The sequence below is a fragment of the Eretmochelys imbricata genome, chromosome 2, assembly GCF_965152235.1.
Source record: "Eretmochelys imbricata isolate rEreImb1 chromosome 2, rEreImb1.hap1, whole genome shotgun sequence".
Lineage (NCBI taxonomy): Eukaryota > Metazoa > Chordata > Testudines > Cheloniidae > Eretmochelys > Eretmochelys imbricata.
Genome location: NC_135573.1, coordinates 203,096,564 through 203,117,294, shown reverse-complemented (window position 1 = coordinate 203,117,294; position 20,731 = coordinate 203,096,564). Strand labels below are relative to the sequence as shown.

Sequence of the window (20,731 nt, the reverse complement as noted above, 5' to 3'; positions counted from 1 at the left end):
GTCACACCAGTGAACTGGTGGAAATCATTTAAGCACTTCGATTCAGAGACTGTTGAAGTGATAATCTCACTTTTAACAGCAGTAGCTTCTTCTGCCAGTGTAGAAAAAATATTTTCTTCCTTTAGACTAATTCATTCCAAATTGAGAAATCGTTTGGGACCTGAAAAAGGAGGAAAGTTTGTTTTTCTTTTCCAGATTATGAACAAACAGGAAAATGAAGGTGAAGACGACTGAGTTAGCTGCAGAAGCCAATATTTTAAGTTTCTCATGTTGATCTGGCTGACATAGTCCATTTAATATTTCATTTAACTATTTTAATTAAACAATTAACAAAAACAAACCTGATTTTAAAAAACTTGAATGTTTAGCTAAATTCAAAAATTAATATGCTTGTTTTGTTAAAATATTATATGTTTGCTGTTGAATAAAAAAATCCAGAATACATAACGTTGTTGTTTTAGTTAAATAAAACAATTTAAATGTCTATCTGGTGATGTTCTCCTAATACAGCATGGCAAGAAAATCCTCCAAATATTAATGATTAACCTGTTGAACTGGAGATAGTTCACCTCCCAAAGACTTCATAAATATCTGCTTCAATTACCCTTGGTAAATGTAATAACCAAACAATTATTCATTTTCTGACATAGCTGTAAAACTAATCTGAAAAGTTTTCAAAATAAATCACTTTAAAAATGTATAGTGTGTACCTTCTAAAAATAAAACCTACATCTATCTCTGAGTTGTGAAGAATATGTATTAAGGTTATAACTACCAACAAGAATGAACTTTTATGTAGAAATCCATGATTAAATCAAGTATTTTAATCCAAGTCTTTTAAACCCTGGTTAAAATCTTATAAATTCCACTGAGGTTTTATAAATGATCCTAACAGTTATGTTACATATTTTTCCAACTCATCAAGGAAAAATGTTTTGCCACAGAGGAAAAAGTTTGTAATGCTTCACTTTATAAGATGGACAGCAATATCTTGGCTGGGGGAGGGGGCAGAAAAAGATTTACCTCCTTCTCTCCGTATAGACTTCTCTGTTGCCTTACCAAACTATTGAAAAGTTGACAGCCTGGGCACAAAACCTGTCCACTTTTTCCATGAAAACAAAGAAAAAAATTAATGATATTTTACTTGACCTTTATTATTTCCCAGGTGAACAAGCAAGACAAATTTTGCTAAGCTTTTCTAATTTAACAAAATCAGTTTGCTTTTAATAAATATTTGTATTAATATTTACTCTACAAATGTGTTTTTAAAAAAGTGTAAATGGGGGCCTACTTACAATGGTTTGAGTCTGGCATAGTGTGAGCTGTGTAAGTTTCCTCAGATAATTATGTGAATGTACCTTTCTCTTCATTTGTAATATCCAAGCTAATCTGATTCTGGGCCTCTTAAATAGAGATCACCACCACCAGTAAAGTATGTGGTGAGTAAAAAGTGTCCATCAGGAATAGATTAAGATCAAACTTATTTAATTAGAAACTAAATTTGAATTCAAGATTCTACTAGCTCAGAGGTGGGCAAACTACGGCCCACATCTGGCCCACAGGACTGTCCTGCCTGGCACCTGAGCTCCTGGCTGGGGAGGCTAGCCTCCGGCCCCTCCCCTGCAGCCTCAGCTCACTGCGCCTCCGGCACTCTGGCCCGCCACTCCTGCCGGGCAGCGCGGCAGTGGGGCTGCGAGCTCCTGCCACTCTGAGTGACGTGGTAAGGGGGGAGGGGGGTTGGATAAGGGGCAGGGATTCCTGGGGGGCAGACAGAGGACAGGGAGCGGTTGGATGGGGTGGAGGTTCTGGGGTGGGGGACAGTCAGGGGACAAGGGACGTTGGATAGGCGTGAGAGTCCCGGGGGGCCTGTCATGGGGTGGGAGTGTGAATAGGAGTCGGGGGGGGGGCAGTCAGAGATAGGGAGCGGGGGGGTTGGGGCCTGGGTTCCCAGGAGGGGGCAGTCAGGGGACAAGGAGCAGGTGGGGTTGGATGGGTTGGGGTTCAGAGGGAGGCAGTCAGGACGTGGGAAGGGGCAGATAGGTGGAGGCACAGCCTTCCCTACCTGACCCTCCATACAGTTTCACAACCCTGATGTGGCCCTCAGGCCAAAAAGTTTGCCCATCCCTGTACTAGCTTCTATCACTCTCCATGGATTTTTCAGTAAAGATGATGAACAGGGGGAAAAAAACAAAGAACATCCCTTCTTCCTTTTATCAGCCAAAGGCTTGGAGGCTTTGTATTTATCATACCTACTCAATGGAAATTACAAGAGACAGAGTCCCTTAGTAATTCCTAGGACAGAGGTAAAAATACAAGTGCCGTCCTCTTTTCCAGCAACAGTGAAAAGGGGAGGCTTGGCTTCTCACCTGCATGAGGCCCCTGAACACCAGAGTGTCCTCTGTTTATTCAGTATTTGGCAAAAAATTTAAGTCCTATGAGAGTGAACCAGGACATTGGTGTATGTGTGAATGACTAGATGGGTGGGGAGAGAAAGCATTGCTGCAACCAGGTAAGAAACAAAATAGGATAAGGAAAACACAAAGGATTTTTGGGGAGGGTGAGGGACAAAAATAGAGGTGTAGTGGAATACAATGTAGGGAAGCGAAATGGACATAAGGAAGTGTACATATATCCTACCCCTATTACTTCTCCATGATTTTGATCAAAAGTGTACGTTGCAGCTCTGGATCAGCAGCAACTAACAGTATTCCCAAAACCACTGTGTTTAGTGAGAGGGGCAAATGGGGAAAGGAATGAAAGGACAGGCTGACTGGCGACAGGAAGAAATAGGATGGAGCAAACCAGTGACTAGACATGGAAGAAGATGTGAAGGTGCAGGGATAGTGAGCAACTGGCATGCAGTTGGATTCCAGGAACAGCTGAGGGCAGAACCAGAAGATATGAGGAATGAGGAGGAACCCCCTCAGTAAGCTACAGCATGAAGTAGAGAGAGGATGACTCCCAAAGAAGGGGGAGCATAAAAAAGTGGGGAAGAGGGTTCTTGGAGGAAGCCCTAAGCTGGGAGCAATAGCACCAGATGAAGGCAACTTGGAACTGAACATGAATGGGCACTGACCTGACACCCCAAAACCCAAGTAAATGTTCCCTTTCCAGCCACTACTTTCTTTCATGTCTCACTACCAGAAATAGATTCTAAGACGTTGGCAGTTGTGAAGTCTTTAATAAGCTTGGAGCCAATCCAGCTTTGAGTCCACTAGGCCAAGACTCAGATTAGCTTGCTCACCAGGAGCAACAGCCACATAACTCTGCCTTCCTATGTGGCCTCCTTTTGCCCAGAGTTCAGAAAAAGTGTATAGGGAGCCCAGAAGGATGTGGTAGGGCAGATATATTGTGCATTGCTAGCAGGGCTATACTTCAAGTGAATAGGTGCAAGCAAATAATGTAAGTAATCTTATTTAATTGATAAGCAAACTGTTCCATGTTCATGTGTACAATCATAAAGCTTACTAAAGCAATATGGTTTAATAACTATTAAACAAGTACTATTAATTTAGAAATCTACTAGACACTATAAACTCAAAGAAAGGGTGCTTGTTTACTGCTCATTATAGTGTCAGTGAGTCAAAGAGTTGATCTTAAACAACAAAAGCCTGACAGGGCTGGCTGCATTTTCTTCTGTCAAATACAAGGAACAAAAAAGTCAAGTCTCAAGTAATTGTACTGATCACTGACTACATTTATAAAATGAATCAGTCTCTTCAAATCCAAATGTAAGATCCTACCCAAAGCTCTGAGAAATACTCCACCTTTCTTCCTCAATGAATTTATTGATGCCAGAAGTCATAGTGTATTTGTGGAAACTCTTAACCTTAGTGGGGAAAAAGTTAAGATGAACATGTGAGACCAAGGCCTATCAAGGTCAGGATCAGAAACCAATCTAGGATATTGGTTTAACCTACTAGCCTTACTTTCACGGTTTTGCCACTTAAATGTCAATATCATTAATAAACAAGATTCAAAATATTAACTGTAAATTAAGGTTTTAGCCGTCTGCTTAATTTTTTTCTTATATCCCCCAAAAAACTACTCCAAAGACTGAATTCCTGCATTTATCCATACTCTCATTCTCAGGTGAAATCTTTGGCAAAATTTTGATGGTGACCTTTAAACATTTCAAAATCAGATACTTCCCTGAAACATAAAAGCAATCTAAATTCATCCTGCTAAAAAGGTAACATCCATAAAATACACTGTTGGGTTTACTACCATCAACTCAAACTTAACAGGAAAACATGATCTTTCCTACAAAATCTCCTCTCCCCAATCCTCACAAGTTCTCATTGTGAGCATACCATCATCCTGTGTGCGTCATTGAGGCCAATAACCCAAGAGGTCACCTGAAACTCCCCCGCCCTCCCCCCACCGCCCTCTGTCCTCACACTTCCAGATAGCATCCCAGTCTTGCAAATTCATTCACTACATTTGTAAGATCTACGTCTTCCTTGGTCCACAGAGATAAAACCATCAGGCAGGTCTTCGTCACTTCTACTTATTCTAACCTTTTCCTCACTAGCCGCCAAAACACCCATTTCACCCCATTCCTATTCCTAAAAAAAAACGTAGCCACAAAGATAATTATATCTCCTGGTCATCATTCTGACCATATGACTTGCTTTCTTCAAATTCTTCACTAAGTTGCCACAGCACATCAAGGTCAAATTTTCTATAATTACTTTCAAGGCCCTACATAACTCTGACCATCTCTTCTTAACCAGCTTTGATTTTATTCTTTAGGAAATGCATGTATTGTTCATTCATTAAGCCTTTTTCAGTAGTATTCTTGCTACTACTTATTTGAAATAGAAAATAAACAGAAATAAATTCTATTTGTTAAATTTCCCTGCATTTGGAACAAAATATTAACCTATAAGGCAAATAACTAATTGGTACACATTAAACACATTTCAACCACCACCAGACCAAAAGTCAATAGAAACATAAACAACAAACAGAAACAAAGGCAGAAGCAATAAAGAGAAAGTGGCTTAACTTGATAACTGCCTGGTATGCTCCACACTCACCCTCCCTCTCAAGCCTCTTAGTAAATTTATATTGATTGTAATTATATTGAACTATTAGTTCAAAGTTTATTTAAATGGAGGCTTTTCAACTGCTGAAGTCAGCAGCAATGCTATTCATGACTCCACGCCTATGAGAACAGACCCATTTTCCTTTCCTGGAACAAATCTCAAACAATCTGAAACCTAGGACTGCAATGTTCGACTTCATGAACTAAGTGCTTACTCAGCAGGCATCCAGAAAGTAATGCATTACTCCACTTAACCATGCTAGCACTATTATCCATTTTACATAAGAATCCATAACAATAACAAGTGTATTGTTTGACATATTGCAAAACATATGGGCAAACAACAGATATTTTGTCTGACCCCTTTCAGGTAAATTAATTTCCTTAACAGTGACAAAATGTCACAAGAACAGCAAAACAAGACAACACAGAAAAAAATTATCTCCACTAGTGGAGAAAGCCTATGGCAACCCAAATATATTCAGTGAGATGAAATGTCTATGTTAAAAAATAAACTGTGCAGAAGTAATTTTCTATTCCTACTGTACAAGCTTCATCTTTTGAGTCATGTATAGTATCAAATGCTATACTTCACAGTAAACTAATTTTATGAAATCATATGGTTGTCAGAAAGAGACAGCACTATTTTATTTATTATTTATAAGGCACCTATCCAGAGCTCCATTCCATTAGAGGAATTCATTTCATTTTAACCTTATGTTTCACATGCAGTACAAATGATTATTTTTAAAAATAGCTAATGACATTACCTAAAGCCCAAAATCTAAACACGAAGCAAAGTCAAATATAAACAGGAATGATGTCCACACAAGTTTTATACAGTGTAGTTTCTAATCTTATGTATTTTTTACCAAGGCAAAATACATCAATTTAGAAAATGTAATCAATGTTCTTTAACATTTGTGATTATGAGGGATTACCTTCAGGATCAAAAGCAGCACTACATGAATACCAATCTCAAATGATATTGCAAGAAGAAATTTTCTCAATTTTCTAGTCATATGACAAAATAAAGTAAATTAAGACGATTAAATCATTTAAGATTTTTGACAGGATAGGTGTATGCTTAGTTATTGACATTTGTATCTCCATTTCCCTGCCACCCAGAGTCGTTTTTCTTAATGTTGGATCTAAGATTCCAGAGATTCCTGGAACAAACATTCCTGACTTGTTTTCTGTAACAACTGTTTAAAGTGAGTAAGCTGAAGAGCTGTAAAACTGAAATGTGCAATCTAAATTTCTAAATAAAGTCAAGTCCAAACATTAAGTCCTCCAAGATTTCTTATTACTGTAAATAATCTGAAAACTTTACTGATGATTGCTCAGTCCTGCTTTTGAGAAAGAACCATTTTACCTGCTGTAACAGAAAGCTGTCTGATAATTTTGTCTTTCACAGTGAAGCAGATCAATGAATATTTGTGACAGCTGGTGCCGCGACTATCCAATAAACCAGATTTAATGTTAAACTATTGTAATTTTGTTATTGCATTTATACACTTATGTTATCCAATCAAAGACACACTCCTAAAACAGGAATACTCAGACACCAAGTTGGGATGAAGACTCTTCAATTGGATACAAAATGTCAAAGGTAATTATGTTGACTTTAATTAGTAATTATGTGTGAGGTATCCAATTTAAAAGTCTAAAATACACATTCAAAGCATCTTTTAAAATGAGCAAATAAACCTTGCCCTGCACACAAGGTTGACTTTATAACTAAGTAGTGGAGCCAAACAAAATAGGCATGGACTTAATTAAATCTGTTGTTACATGTAATTGTGTAAGGATATTTTAATTAAAGGCCAACATAATACACAACAAGCTAATGAAGACTTAACACCTGGGCTAATAAAGCCCTCCGAGAATTAAAAACAGGGCTTCTGGCTACACAAGGAGACAAGTCAAGGCAAAACTGACAGACACTGACCATAGACACAGCTTGATCAGTCATAAATGCGTGAGACAGATGTTAAGACACAACATGCTGCTGTTAGGAGGGACAAAGCTTACTGCTATGTAACATTTTCAACTTGCTAAATCAACGGATTGTTACTAAATTCAGACACAGCTATGGTTGCTCATCACAGGGATAACCTAACACTTTATTGTCTATTTTTGGTAATATCCCCTTAAATTTAAAATGAAAAAACTATGTTAAGGTATCTGACATTGGTAGTAGAGACTTGGAAAACTACTGAGAGGAAACCCATCTCTAATTCCAGAGAATGCCAAATCAAAGGGAGAGGAAAAAATGTGAGCACTGTCAAAGGCAAGAGAACTGGGGAAACCCCAGTCTCAAGAGGTGCAGTGAAGAAGTTAACACGCCAGTCTAGACCCAGACAGCCATAAAATGTGTTGCGTACTGCGGCTGGGTACAGCGATGAACTGTTAGAAAACAAGAAAGCTTGTGCTGGCTGCTACAAAAGCATTCTGGAATTAAAAACATATTTCTGTTCTTGTAAAATTCAGCAAAACAAACAGCAATATAAATTGGTGTAACCATTACTTTTACCAACCTAAATCCTTAGCTGTACATTGAAAATTGGACCCAAGTCAAATGGCAGCTATTTTATTCCTGTCTGTTCCTAATACCATATAATGATGAAATCATTGAAAATTGTAGCTCAGGGCTTTGAAAGGTAATTTCTCACTGAGTTAGAAAAAAGCAGAACTAGTCTCAATTTTTTCATTTACTTGGAGGTTAATTTGATTACTGATGTTAGTAGTTGTCTGGTCAGAGCAAATGAGAGATGTTAGTTAAAATATAACACTTTAGCAATTTAGAGACCCATTGGCAGCTTGACTTCTTTTTCTTTTCTTTTTTTTAAACTAGAGGGGAAATATATACAGTACATAGCACAAACACTGCAGAATAAGTCTTAAAGACTAATGTAATCATTAAAGCACTAATGCTGATAGGTTTGTTTTCTGTTAAGTGAACAGAATGTTTTTGAGAGGTGCTGGATTGAAAGCTCTCTGATCCCTCTATTCCTGTAAAACACGTCATTGTCCTCCCTGTCACTCAGGCTCAGTTTGTGCTGGGGGATCTTCAGCTCCTTCTTTTGCCCTGCACATTCAGGCCACGGCCAAACCCTGTTGCCTCTTCACCCATATAATTAAGATCCAACCTTTTCATTGTCCACACAGTTAAAACTCATCTCCAGAGTTTACTACTGCAAATTTCCCCCTCCTCAGTGTAACCTACATCAGTTTCCCTCCAATCCATTCAAAATGAAGCCAATAAGATGATCTGACCAGATCATCCTACTCTTAAAATATTTCCATGGCTTCACACTTTCTTCACTGCATAAAGCTGAATTTTCTTGTTCTCTCCTTAAGACTCTACATGTCTCTGCCTCTCTGTACCCTGTTTCTCTCTCTCTCCCCTAGCCAGCTCTAAGATTTTCTTCAATAATCCCAGCAGCACATGAATGCCCTTTATGAGATGGGTCAAAAAACCCTTATTTTTATTTATATCCCGCCTTAAGGCCTACTTCTCCCATGACACCTACAATTAGCCAAAATCATCTACTTGTTTATCTTAGAAAGTACTCCATCATACTCTGCACTTCACTGAGTAACCATGTAATGGTTTTGATATTATATCTGTCCTTCCTCACCTACACCTCACTATTATTTACATTATGGAATCACGTAGGCACCCCTCTGTGCAAACATGGAATATTAAGTCTCTGCCCTGAAGAGTTTTCAAGCTAAATAGACATGGCAGACAAATCATTAACAGAGAAAGGATACTATATGCAAGCACAATGAATAGTGTGATGGTCAGCCAATGTCACGTTAGTGCTACAACTTGTGTTTTGTTCCCGTGTTTTATTGCGGATTTGGGGGCACGGTTAAACTTTGTTGGGATAAGATTAGCTAAACAGAGACAAAGAAAGAGAGGGGAAGGAATTCACGCAGATTTAGGTTGAAAAAACGACTGAGGAAGGAGGTGGGAAGAAGTTGAAGTGGGCAGCTAAACAGCAAAGGAGAGAGAAAGTCCAGAGTAAAATCTGTAGAAAGCTATCAGGCATTGACAACATCATCAGTGTCTGAAAGTCCCTGCAGCAGCTGCTCACCCCTGGTCCTGACAGCTGCATTTCTAGGTAGCCCATCCCAGCCGTTTCTCTTTCTTCTTCAGGCTCACATGGCTGGAGCTATATGGACCCTGATATCTCTAAAGTAGAGGTGTCCCCTGAACAGTTCTGAGTTTAGGGTGCAGTGGGGGGAGGGGAAGAGATGAGAGGGAATTAACCCCTTGTGTCCTATCTCAACTTAGTTGTGAGCTACCTCAACTGAGATTACCAAAAAGGATGACAGTTAAAACCATGGTCAGATGCCAGCAACAGCAAGAAGTCGTCTAAGAAAAAAGTTTCACATAGTTTCACTGAACAGCTATAAAATGGCAATGCCTTTCACTTGCTATTGACCCAGTTCAGATTGAACTCCTGATCTACAGGTAAAAAGCTATGTACTGTAGTCCAATTCCAGTACCTGGAGCTCAGAAAATGTAACTGACATGGATTAGACCAAGGACAAAGCCTACTAACCTGGGAGAAAAATATCTGTGCTACTATGCCAACCAAGGCCATACAATCCCACACCATATACAAATTAGGACAATAAAAGAGTGCATTACATTTTTGTACTGTTTTTACACCACTCTCTCTTTACTATAATAAATCATGAAGTATCTTTTCCTGAGTGGTCTTCAATGTCTGTCTCCTCTTCTGCCCTCTCCCCTACTCTCACACCCTTAATTACTCCAGAATCATCTCCTTTCACTAAAGCAGTGGCATGCATACCATTGCTACCAGAATCATACGGAAGTTCAGCTAGGTTTGGAACCAGGTGATTGCATCACTGGTTTCTTCTGTATTGGGGACCTTAATTAGTCTCAACTCGGCATGATTTCAGAGTGCACCTATGTCCAGTGACACCATTGCTTTTTCCTGATCCAGTTTCATCAGGACTGATTCCCCTCAAACTCATACTCCATTCTAATGGGCAAAGCAATCACACACATAAATTACGCACATACTCTCCTATACCTGTGGAGGTGTAATCCACGTGATAAATTTAGCAGTCACTTTTGAACACCTCAGCTAATCTCTGCCAACTCCCAAAATTTATTCTAAATAGCTGCCATTTAAAAAAAAAGATCTGACAAAAATGTTTTCAACTCGTCTCTCCAAATATGAAATTTCCTTCCAAAGTTACATCTGCCCAAGTCCCAGGATGAGACAAGATTCAGTCTGGGGATAAAAGAAGCTTTTCTATCCTTAATGTCATAATTTAAAGTATGTCATTGTGGAAATATGTAAGTAAGCTAGTAGGATTCAGAGTAGCAGCCATGTTAGTCTGTATTCGCGAAAAGAAAAGGAGTACTTTTGGCACCTTAAAGACTAACGAAGTTATTTGAGCATAAGCTTTCGTGAGCTATAACTCACTTCATCGGATGCATTCAGTAGAAAATCCAGTGAGGAGATTTATATACACACAGAACATGAAAAAATGGGTGTTATCATACACACTGTAGGGAGAGCGATCACTTAAGATGATTACCAGCAGGAGAACGGGGGGCGGAGAGGGGGGGGAGAAAACCTTTTGTAGTGATAATCAAGGTGGGCCATTTCCAGCAGTTAACAGGAACGTCTGAGGAACAGTGGGGGGGGGGGGAATAAACATGGGGAAATAGTTTTACTTTGTGTAATGACCCATCCACTCCCAGTCTCTATTCAAGCCTAAGTTAATTGTATCCAGTTTGCAAATTAATTCCAATTCAGCAGTCTCTCGTTGGAGTCTGTTTTTGAAGTCTTTTTGTTGTAATATTGCGACCTTTAGGTCTGAAATCGAGTGACCAGAGAGATTGAAGTGTTCTCCGACTGGTTTATGAATGTTATAATTCTTGACGTCTGATTTGTGTCCATTTATTCTTTTACGTAGGGACTGTCCAGTTTGACCAATGTACATGGCAGAGGGGCATTGCTGGCACATGATGGCATATATCATATTGGTAGATGTGCAGGTGAACGAGCCTCTGATAGTGTGGCTGATGTGATTAGGCCCTATGATGGTGTCCCCTGAATAGACAGTTGTCAACGGGCTTTGTTGCAAGGATAGGTTCCTGGGTTAGTGGTTCTGTTGTGTGGTTGCTGGCGAGTATTTGCTTCAGGTTGGGGGGCTGTCTGTAGGCAAGGACTGGCCTGTCTCCCAAGATTTGTGAGAGTGATAGGTCGTCCTTCAGGATAGGTTGTAGATCCTTGACTGCTGAATTGGAATTACTTTGCAAACTGGATATAATTAACTTAGGCTTGAATAGAGACTGAGAGTGGATGGCTCATTACACAAAGTAAAACTATTTCCCCATGTTTATTTCTCCCCCTCACCCCCCACTGTTCCTCAGACGTTCCTGTTAACTGCTGGAAATGGCCCACCTTGATCATCACTACAAAAGGTTTTCTCCCCCCCCCCCCACCCCGGCTCTCCTGCTCATAATAGCTCATCTTAAGTGATCACTCTCCTTACAGTGTGTATGATAACACCCAATTTTTTCATGTTTTGTATGTATATAAATCTCCTCACTGTATTTTCCACTGAATGCATCCGATGAAGTGAGCTGTAGCTCACAAAAACTTATGCTCAAATAAATTGGTTAGTCTCTAAGGTGCCACAAGTACTCCTTTTCTTTAAGCTAGTAGGCAAATTCATAAACCAGGGAAGAGGGAATAAAGTAACCAACCACCACTTAGTCTATCTCCCTTTCTTTAAGGCAGGTTTCATTATTAAGATGATGCAAAAAAATTCAAAATAATACAAACATTGGGTAACCAGCTGGAAAGGGCGCATACAAACCACTGATTTCTTTCAAAGTGTTTTGCAATGGTTTTGACACCCAGAGTGATATAAATGCAGTTCCCTCTAACCACAGTAACACACAAACTTCCTGTATGTAACATTTTCCTCCATAGTGCTGTTCACTGTTCTTTCATCAGACTAGGAAGTGAAAGTTACAAGAGTCCAGCTTTCTGAACACTTTAAAGAACAGGATTCTTTTAAATGTTGCCTGTTATATTTTTCCTGGAAGGAAGTAAAGTTAACAAGGCATAGGCAGTGTAAGTGTTATGTGAAAATGAGAATCTACAGTTAGAAAAAAACAAGATCAAATTCTTGGCCTGCTAGTCTAGACAAGTGGATGCAATGCACATAACGATTCATTCATAATGAACTATAGGTATCACCACAGGCAGCACCTCAGTCCTGGAGGAACTTACATGTGTGGTTACCTTTAACCAGGTCAAGACTGTAATTCACCAGCCTGACAGTGGAAAGGGACACTTCCTCAGTCCAAGACCTGAAAGGATGCTATGACCAAGAGTGACAGAACCTGCAGAATGGTTCAGAAGTACTGCAAAACCTTCCAAGGTCTCCATTTCAAAGATAACTTGTCAAGCAGTCAGTCATTTAAGACCTGCATAGAAGCAGTTTATTATGATGTTCTCTCATGCTTTTGTTCTGAATAGATACTTTGTTTTATGAAGGTTGGCTGTCACTGCCCTGGGGAGAACAGGACTGCAAGTGCTGAACTGAAGTCAGACTTACTCAGGTGATCAGTTAATTGCAGCCCAAACCCCAATCTAGAAAGCTGTGGGATCCTGCTCTGAGAAAGATCTCGGACCATCGCCTAATACAGGTGTCCTCAGGGAGGCCATAAAGAGGTCAGAGGTACAGCTATGTTGAGAACTGACACATACCGCTTTGTTTTTTTCAGCGTACAGAAGTGATATAAAAAGCCAAAGGAAAAAAGAACAGATTATATTATTAACTTTCCCCCCAACTTATTTATCAGCAACATAGGTTGAGGCCTAAAGGAGGAAACAGGATGCCACTGACTCATGACTGAGAGTCAAGCAAAGCACCCATTTTCAAATAAGTGTGTCCAGTATTTGGTTCTATGTAGAGATATTCTATATTGTTGGGGTGGAAAGGAAGTAGGCACAAAATTATCTTTATTAACATAAAGTAATTAGAAAATAAGTTATGTTCACTGAACATAAAACAGCCCCACTTTCCAATTCCCCCAGCCACTATCATTCCAGTACAAAAGACTTAAGGAAAGCAGGACAGCCAAGGTCAGGCATCAGTACTGTTCTACAAACTAAAAACAATCTCGACTAAAACAACAAACTAAGGGCCAAAATTTCTCCTAGACTAACTCCATTGATTTATATGGTCTTATTCTAACAGTGACTACATTCCTAAACACTTCTTTACATTCTTCCTGAATGCACTAGGACCAACTTGTCATTCTGAGCCTGCTCCTTCATTATATTTCTGGAGTTTCTTTAAAAGACACCATTATTTAATGTGTTTAGATTGTTAAAACTTGGAAAAGAAAGGACAAACGCATTTAAATCAAGTGACTTATCAAATATTTTGGTTCATGCTGATGGATTCACTCTGTGATAGGGAATCATGGGACCTGGGTTCTGACTACAGCTTCATCATTGACTTGCTGTTAAGCCTCAGATAAATCACTTGCCTCTCAATGAAAAGGATATTCACCTTTGTAAAGCACCAACATCTATGGATGGAAAGCACTATAAAACCAGCAAGTATTAATCACATGAATAATTTAGAGAAAATTCTTTGCTCATTTTTGACTACCTTGTGATCAAAGACTGAAAAGTGGCTATGTAGAGATGGCACTTTATTACTCAGATTTATTCAAGTTGTAGTCAGAGTTATACTAAACAGAGCACATTTGATATGGGAACCATTATGAAATTAACATAAAATCTACAATGCCATTTTTACAAGTTACTTTTCAAAGAAGATCTTATAGAATTACTTAATGTGGTTAGAAAGTGTACAAAATAACTATCTTACAGAAGATAATTTAGGTAACACATGCATACTCTGTAGACTGAATAGAAACAAACCCATACTGCTTCTGTAAAGGAAAATCTTGCTTCTCTAATCTACAGGAATTCTTTAAATATATATCAACAAAATAGTGGGTAAAGAAGAAACACTTTCAAGAAGGCTTCTGACAGTATTACTCATAACAAGGCTGTTAAGGAAAACTAATCATGATATAAGTAGTACATTACTACTACACAAAAGAATATGGCTTCGAGATAGAGAAAATGCATATGGACTATTTTCAGAATGGCAAAAGGTTAATGGTGGGGTTTCTTACAGCTCAATACATCAGAAATAGCAGAAAAAAAGTATTTAGATTAGTCAACACTACAGAAGATTGAACTTCAAAGATATCTACAAAACCTAGATGAATGTACAGCAAGATGGCTGATTAAATTTATTGTTGACAAATGCAAGGTAATGCATACTGGAAGGAATAATTTAAACTACTCATATGTATTGCTGTGTTCTACATTTCCCTAACCATTCATAAAGAGAGCCGAGCATTATTGTGGCTAGCTAAATAAAAAACAAGAACTTAGTAGTATTTGTAAAAGGGTGAGATATTTGTATGGATAATAAAAACATCAACAGTACAAAAGGTATATATTAAAAATAAAAAATATTTTAAGGGATACAAACTTTCATGCTTTAGGCCATATGCCAACTAGTAGGTTATAGGAATTTGTAGAAACCTTTGCTATAGCCACGTTATTCTACAGTTATATATTATGGGTTTTTTTTAAACTTCCTTTGAAACATCTGGATTTGGCCACTGTGGGAGCAGAATACTAGTCTAGATCAGTGGTTCCCAAACTAGGGGTGACGCTTGTTCAAGGAAAGCCCCTGATGGGCTGGGCCAGGTTTGTTTACCTGCCGCATCCGCAAGTTCGGCCAATCGCAGCTCCCAGTGGCCGCGGTTCATCGTTTTTGGCCAATGGGAGCTGCAGGAAGTGGCACGGGCCGAGGGACATGCTGGCCACCACTTCCTGCAGCCCCCATTGGCCCGGAGCAACGAACCGCGGCCATTGGGAGCTGCGATCAGCCGAACCTGTGGACACAGCAGGTAAACAAACCGGCCTGGCGCACCAGGGGCTTTCCCTGAACAAGCGGCAGCCCTAGTTTGGGTACCACTGTTCTACATGATCACCAGTCTGATCCAGCATGGCAATTCTGATGTTACACGGGAATAAAATTAAAATATCAAAAATATTTAGCTACAGTTCTAGAGGGTCCATAAGACCCCATGCCTTCCTTGGAACGTAAGTCCAATCCTGTTTTAACAAATAACCATATTTGTTTCTCACAGTAAAAAGAAAGTATTACTCTCAAAGCATATATAAAGAAAAAAGTTATATACTACATAATAATGGGCATGTTTATCAAATATGTGTATTTCATGCTTCATGCTAAACATAGTTAGAATCATAGAATATCAGGGTTGGAAGGGACCTCAGGAGGTCATCTAGTCCAACCCCCTGCTCAAAGCAGGACCAATCCCCAATTTTTGCCCCAGATCCCTAAATAGCCCCCTCAAGGATTGAGCTCACAATCCTGGGTTTAGCAGACCAATGCTCAAACTACTGAGCTATCTCTCCCCCACACAGGAATGGAAGCGACACCAGCTGAGCGACTGTATGGGTAGTCGTAGGGGTCTTCATGCTGAGACTAGTGTAGGAAGTGCTGAGGCCTACTTCTGAACTGCACGTACTCTCCTCAGATCAAATAACACCCTTACTATACCAAGAGGTGAAAGAGCTCTATGCAAGGGCCTCTGCCTATAGCTACCACCCAGGCAATCTCAGCACCACCCAGGGTAGGCAATGCCTCTCGGAAGCAACGCCTCATCAGATGAGCCAGAATTCATCACCAACATCTTGCAGTCTATTTCACACATTCCTGGTTTAGGGTTATCAATAACTCAACCACAGGACCTTGAATATTTATGGATCAATATGCTAACTCAGTGGCTGTCTAACTTTATCAACCTGAGGACCCCACGCCCCTCTGCTCAGCCCCAGGCCCCGTCCCCAGTCCACCCTCTCCCCAAGGCCCCACCCTCGCCCCTCCTCTTCCCCGCCTCCTCTCCCTCCCCTCCGAGCACCTCCTGCACTCTGGGAACACCTGGAGTACCCTTGCGGACCCCAGTTAAGAGAAACGTTGTGCTAACTAACAAATCCTAGGCAGGGGTACCAGTGGGGGTATGTTATAGACAACCAAATCAACCAGAGAATAGCTAAGTTACTCCTTAAACAATTGTCCATAACATGTGGGGGGGAAACTGTGTTGCTATAGGAGACATATGCTGGAGGTCTCATTCAGCCTGTAGTAAAACATCATTGGAGTTTCCAAAAATTATAGATAACACTTTTCTAATATAAAAGGCATAGCACCACACAAGGTAACTATTTTGTGCTTTATGATAGATAAAGATGAATTAATCACAGAACTGGAAGTTGGTGATTGGCAAGGGAGCAATGATAATTACTTGATTACATTAACAATGAGACCGGTGGCACCTTAAAGATTAACAGATTTTTTGAATAGGGACCGGCTGGCTCACTACAAAAGCAATTTTTCCTCTCTTTGTATTGACACGTCCTCATCAATTATTGGGAGTGGACCACATCCACCCTGATTGAATTGGCCTTGTCATCACTGGCTCTCCACTTGTAAGATAACTCCCTTTTCTTCATGTGTCAGTATATTTATGCCTGCATCTATATTTTCACTCCATGCATCTGAAGAAGTGGGGGTTTTACCTACGAAAGCTTATGCCTAAATAAATCTGTTAGTCTTTAACGTGCCACTGGACTCCTCATTGTTTTTGTGGATACAGACTAACACTGCTACCCCTCTGATACTGGATTACATTCGATATGGACAAAGAGAGGACAGACTAAACCAGTAGATATTAAATGGCAAAAGATTTAGTTAACGCAGAGCTAAGGTTGCCCAGTGGTACCTCGTGCCCTTCCAGAATGTCGAAGTCAGCAAAACTCAAATTTCTGAAATACAGAATTAAGGTAAATGTCCACAAAACTTTAACTCTGCCCCACCCTTGTGCTGCAATAGCCATTGGGAATTATCTGTATACATACCAGCTGTATTCCTTGTGTTAGCTGTACTGAATTGTGGAGGAATAAGCTGGAACAGGTTGGAAGAGCTCTGATTGTGATATGAGGAGATCTGGGGATTAGTTTGAGAGGCACCACAGAGCTGTGACTGTGATATAAGGAGATCTGCATCTGAGTCCCCATAAATGTCATCTAAAGAAAGAACTGCATATGTACCTTCAGGTTCCAGTCCGCATCATTTCAATGCAGAATTGTATAGACTGTGTCCGTAGACAAAGGTACGGTCAATAGCGAGGTGGGATACCAAAGCAGTCTGTGGATTTAATGATGGGTGGGAGAAAGTAGAGGTTTAAGTGATATCTTATGTTCAAGCGTGAAGGGGTCAGAAAAGGATATAATGTGGTTGTTAAATTTATCAGGTGTGGTCTTCTTCTGGGGGAGCAGGCACAGCATTTGAGTGTAAGACAAATGCAGGTAGTGCCTGTCCACTAAAGCGAAAAGGCAGAGTGCAAGTATGCGCACTATGGGCATGGTGGTGCATTGCTCAAAGAGGACAGAGCATTTTCCTTAATTCTATATCGCATGGTTTTCAGAAGTCTGAGTTTTGCTGAACTGAACATTCTGGAAGGGCACAAGCTATCATCAGGCAACCTTAACTCTGTGTTAATGAAGATTTTTGTCATTTAATTTCTGTTTAAAAACTAAGAAAGAGAAAGTTTGTTGGTAGGAGTTAGTGGTCATTAAGATAGTTGTAGATCCCACCTTGGTTTTCAGTTGATATGCTACTGTGACTACGTAATAATCAAAAGCCCTAGCTTTTAATAGTGCTTTTCATCAGTACAACTCAAAGAACTTTACACCAGTATCCCCATTTTCATTTAACTACTCACGAAAACATAAGCAGCAGAAGCAAAGACTTCGGAAGCAGAGTATGGAACTAAGAAGGGTGCAGAGTCACCTCCCTATCTTGTGATCCAACAGAGAGCCCATGAGTAGCTTTTTGAAATAGCTTTTGCCTTCATTTGATCTATTTGTAGCTTCATTTGAATTATGAAATCACAAAGTATAAAAAATATGCACACACACACCCTGCCACATGTGTATGTCTAACAAATGACAGTTACTGTTGTCATGCTTAATTTAATCTGCAAACTATAGTTAAAACATAGGTTCACAAACCATAAAAGGGCAGGCGAACATCATTCATTGGCTCAGAAGTAACTAAAGTTATTAATTTAGAGTATGAAGCTGTAAAAATAATCAAATTCTTGAGACAACAAATTCTTCATCACAGGGGATTTCTCCCTCAGTGCATGCCTGGCATATTCTGGGTGCCATCACAATACAAATAATAAAAAAGCCTGCTGAAAATTGACCAACCATTATCAATGAACTTTATATTCCACTTCATTGCTTTCACCTCTGTACTTCAGAGGGACAGTAGCTAGAGCCTTCTGATACCAAAACTGGAGATTTCCATACCAGGTGGGAAATACGTTTAACAATGAACCTCTCAGCAATGACAGTAAGCCATGCATTTGTTATATTTTCAAAATACAAACAGGTTTGAAAACAGTAAAATCATTAGGTTCCTTTCTCTGTGGGCTATTATCAAGGAATATAAAATCCCAACCAGCCAAGCTCCAAATATAACAGTATGTGATGACTCAAAGTGAGGTATGCATACATCATATGATGTGAGGTTACTAATTCCATTTGATCTCTCTAAATTTTTTAATTAAATATTTTCAGTGTCAACAATGTAGACAAGATTTGTTTGGAAAACATTTGTAGAGTTTTTTTGGCCTAAAAACCTTGACAGAGATAATACAAGTAAACAAATAACTACTGTGTAATAAACAACAGACCTAAAAATAACATCCATCAATGAGCACATTTTACAAAAGCAAAGAAGATGGTCACTGGTGTAACAATGCTTTTCTTACATTGAGCTTTTCATCCATAAATCTCAATGGTAGGTATTACCACCAATTTTTGCCACTGGGGAAAACGGAAGTACAGAGAAGTGTATTTCACATGTCACACAGGAGGCAAGTGGCAGAACTGGGGAAAGAACCCAGGTCTCCTGGCTCCGACTCAGTGTTCTACCCACCAGAACATACTTCTTCCATAAAATAGATGAATGGTTTCTAAATGTTTACAAACATGTACAATCACAGCACTAAGGCAAGATGCCAATATGGCAGCAGCAAAACTTTTCCTAGGACTAGTCCGCAAAGGCTCCATGATGCAAAAAAAGCCATAAGGATCTTAATAAGCTTATGCTCAAATAAATTGGTTAGTCTCTAAGGTGCCACAAGTCCTCCTGTTGTTTTTAAGGATCTCTAGCTAAACCAAACTACTTATGGAGATATAGTACAGCACTCTAAGAGTATACAGCAGTTTATAACAGTTGAAAGTGTGCTAACAACAGTGCTTGCCTTGAAACTGATGCTAAGTAACTTAAACTACTATACTCAACAAATATGAAGGGAATGGTTAAATGTCTGAAACTGGGGTTTTTAAGGCAACAGACTGAGAATTAGAGTGAACTGAAACCAAAAGGTGAAAAGAACCAGGATGGTGGAGGGGAGGTGTTAGGGAGGGAAGGAAAGAAGGAAAATCTAACTTCTGTGAACTATTTATAAAGGACTGGGAGGAACTCTGACGTTTTTAACTTCCCAACAGTGGAATGAAAATATAGCAACAAAAAAAAAAAAAAAAAAAAATCCAGGGAGGAAAATTTGATGACAGATCATGCTCCCTCCTCCCTACCCACTTCCACAGCCAGGAATGAAAGGGACACAGGGGAAAAAAAATCTGCTTGACGCTGTCTGCTCTCAGTTTGTAATAAATTAACCTCCAGGCACCAATCAGTTCCCCAAAACGACCCTGAGGAAGCTTCTGTGAGGCGAGAGAGGGGCAGCCTACAGCAGCTCTAGCATACAGGCCTCACCGCCACTTCCTAGCGCCCCTGCTGCAACTCAGGCACAGCTGGGGGGTGAGAGAGGTCTGGGGCGAAGGGGGCAGGGAGGGAGGTGAGTGGGGGCGGGGTCACTTTTATTGCAGGAGACTGGGGTGGAGGAGGGCAGTGGGACAGGCTGGGGGGGAGGATAAGATGCTCTGGGGCTGGTTTTACCTGCTGCGGCCGCTGCGGCATGACGATCTGGTTCAGCCTCTCTCCCCTCCCCGCCTCCCTCCCCGTCTGTGCTGCCCAGACCCACGCCGGCCCGGCAGCGACCCGCCAGGAAACCAGCGCAGAGAGGGGGGAAGTGGACGGGCTCTGCCCGCACACAGACGTACGCGCGCGCGTGGCACCGCCCCCTCCCGCACGCAGGCAGGCAGGCAGGCGCGCGCCAGGGCTGCAGGGAAGCGGAGGCCGCCCACCCCGGCTGCGGGAACGCGCCTGCTCGCGCTCGGCCGGCCCGACCCCGCTCCGGGAGCAGGCGTGGGAGAAGCTTCCTGGGCGGGGCCGAGCGGCGCGCTGGGGGGCAGCCTCCCCCGTCTAGCAGGGCTGGAGGGTGGGGGCTGTGAGGATGGAAGCTTGGGTTGCCAACTTCCTATTTGCGGTACGCTGATTACTGTTGCCCCGCCCCTTTTCCGAGGCCCCTCCCCTGCCCCCTTCAGCACCCTCGCTCGCTGGCTCTCCCCA

General features: G+C 40.7%; 1 protein-coding gene across 1 annotated transcript in view; it reads right to left on the bottom strand.

Moving 5' to 3' along the window:
* The window catches only part of TBC1D5 (TBC1 domain family member 5), a 480,265-nt gene extending 459,909 nt beyond the window's left edge, over nt 1–20,356 (bottom strand). Inside the window, exon 1 of the mRNA XM_077811294.1 lies at nt 20,219–20,356. The gene's annotated coding sequence lies outside the window, so the exon portion shown is untranslated. The remainder of the gene's footprint in view (nt 1–20,218) is intronic.
* Nucleotides 20,357–20,731: the final 375 nt, after the last annotated feature.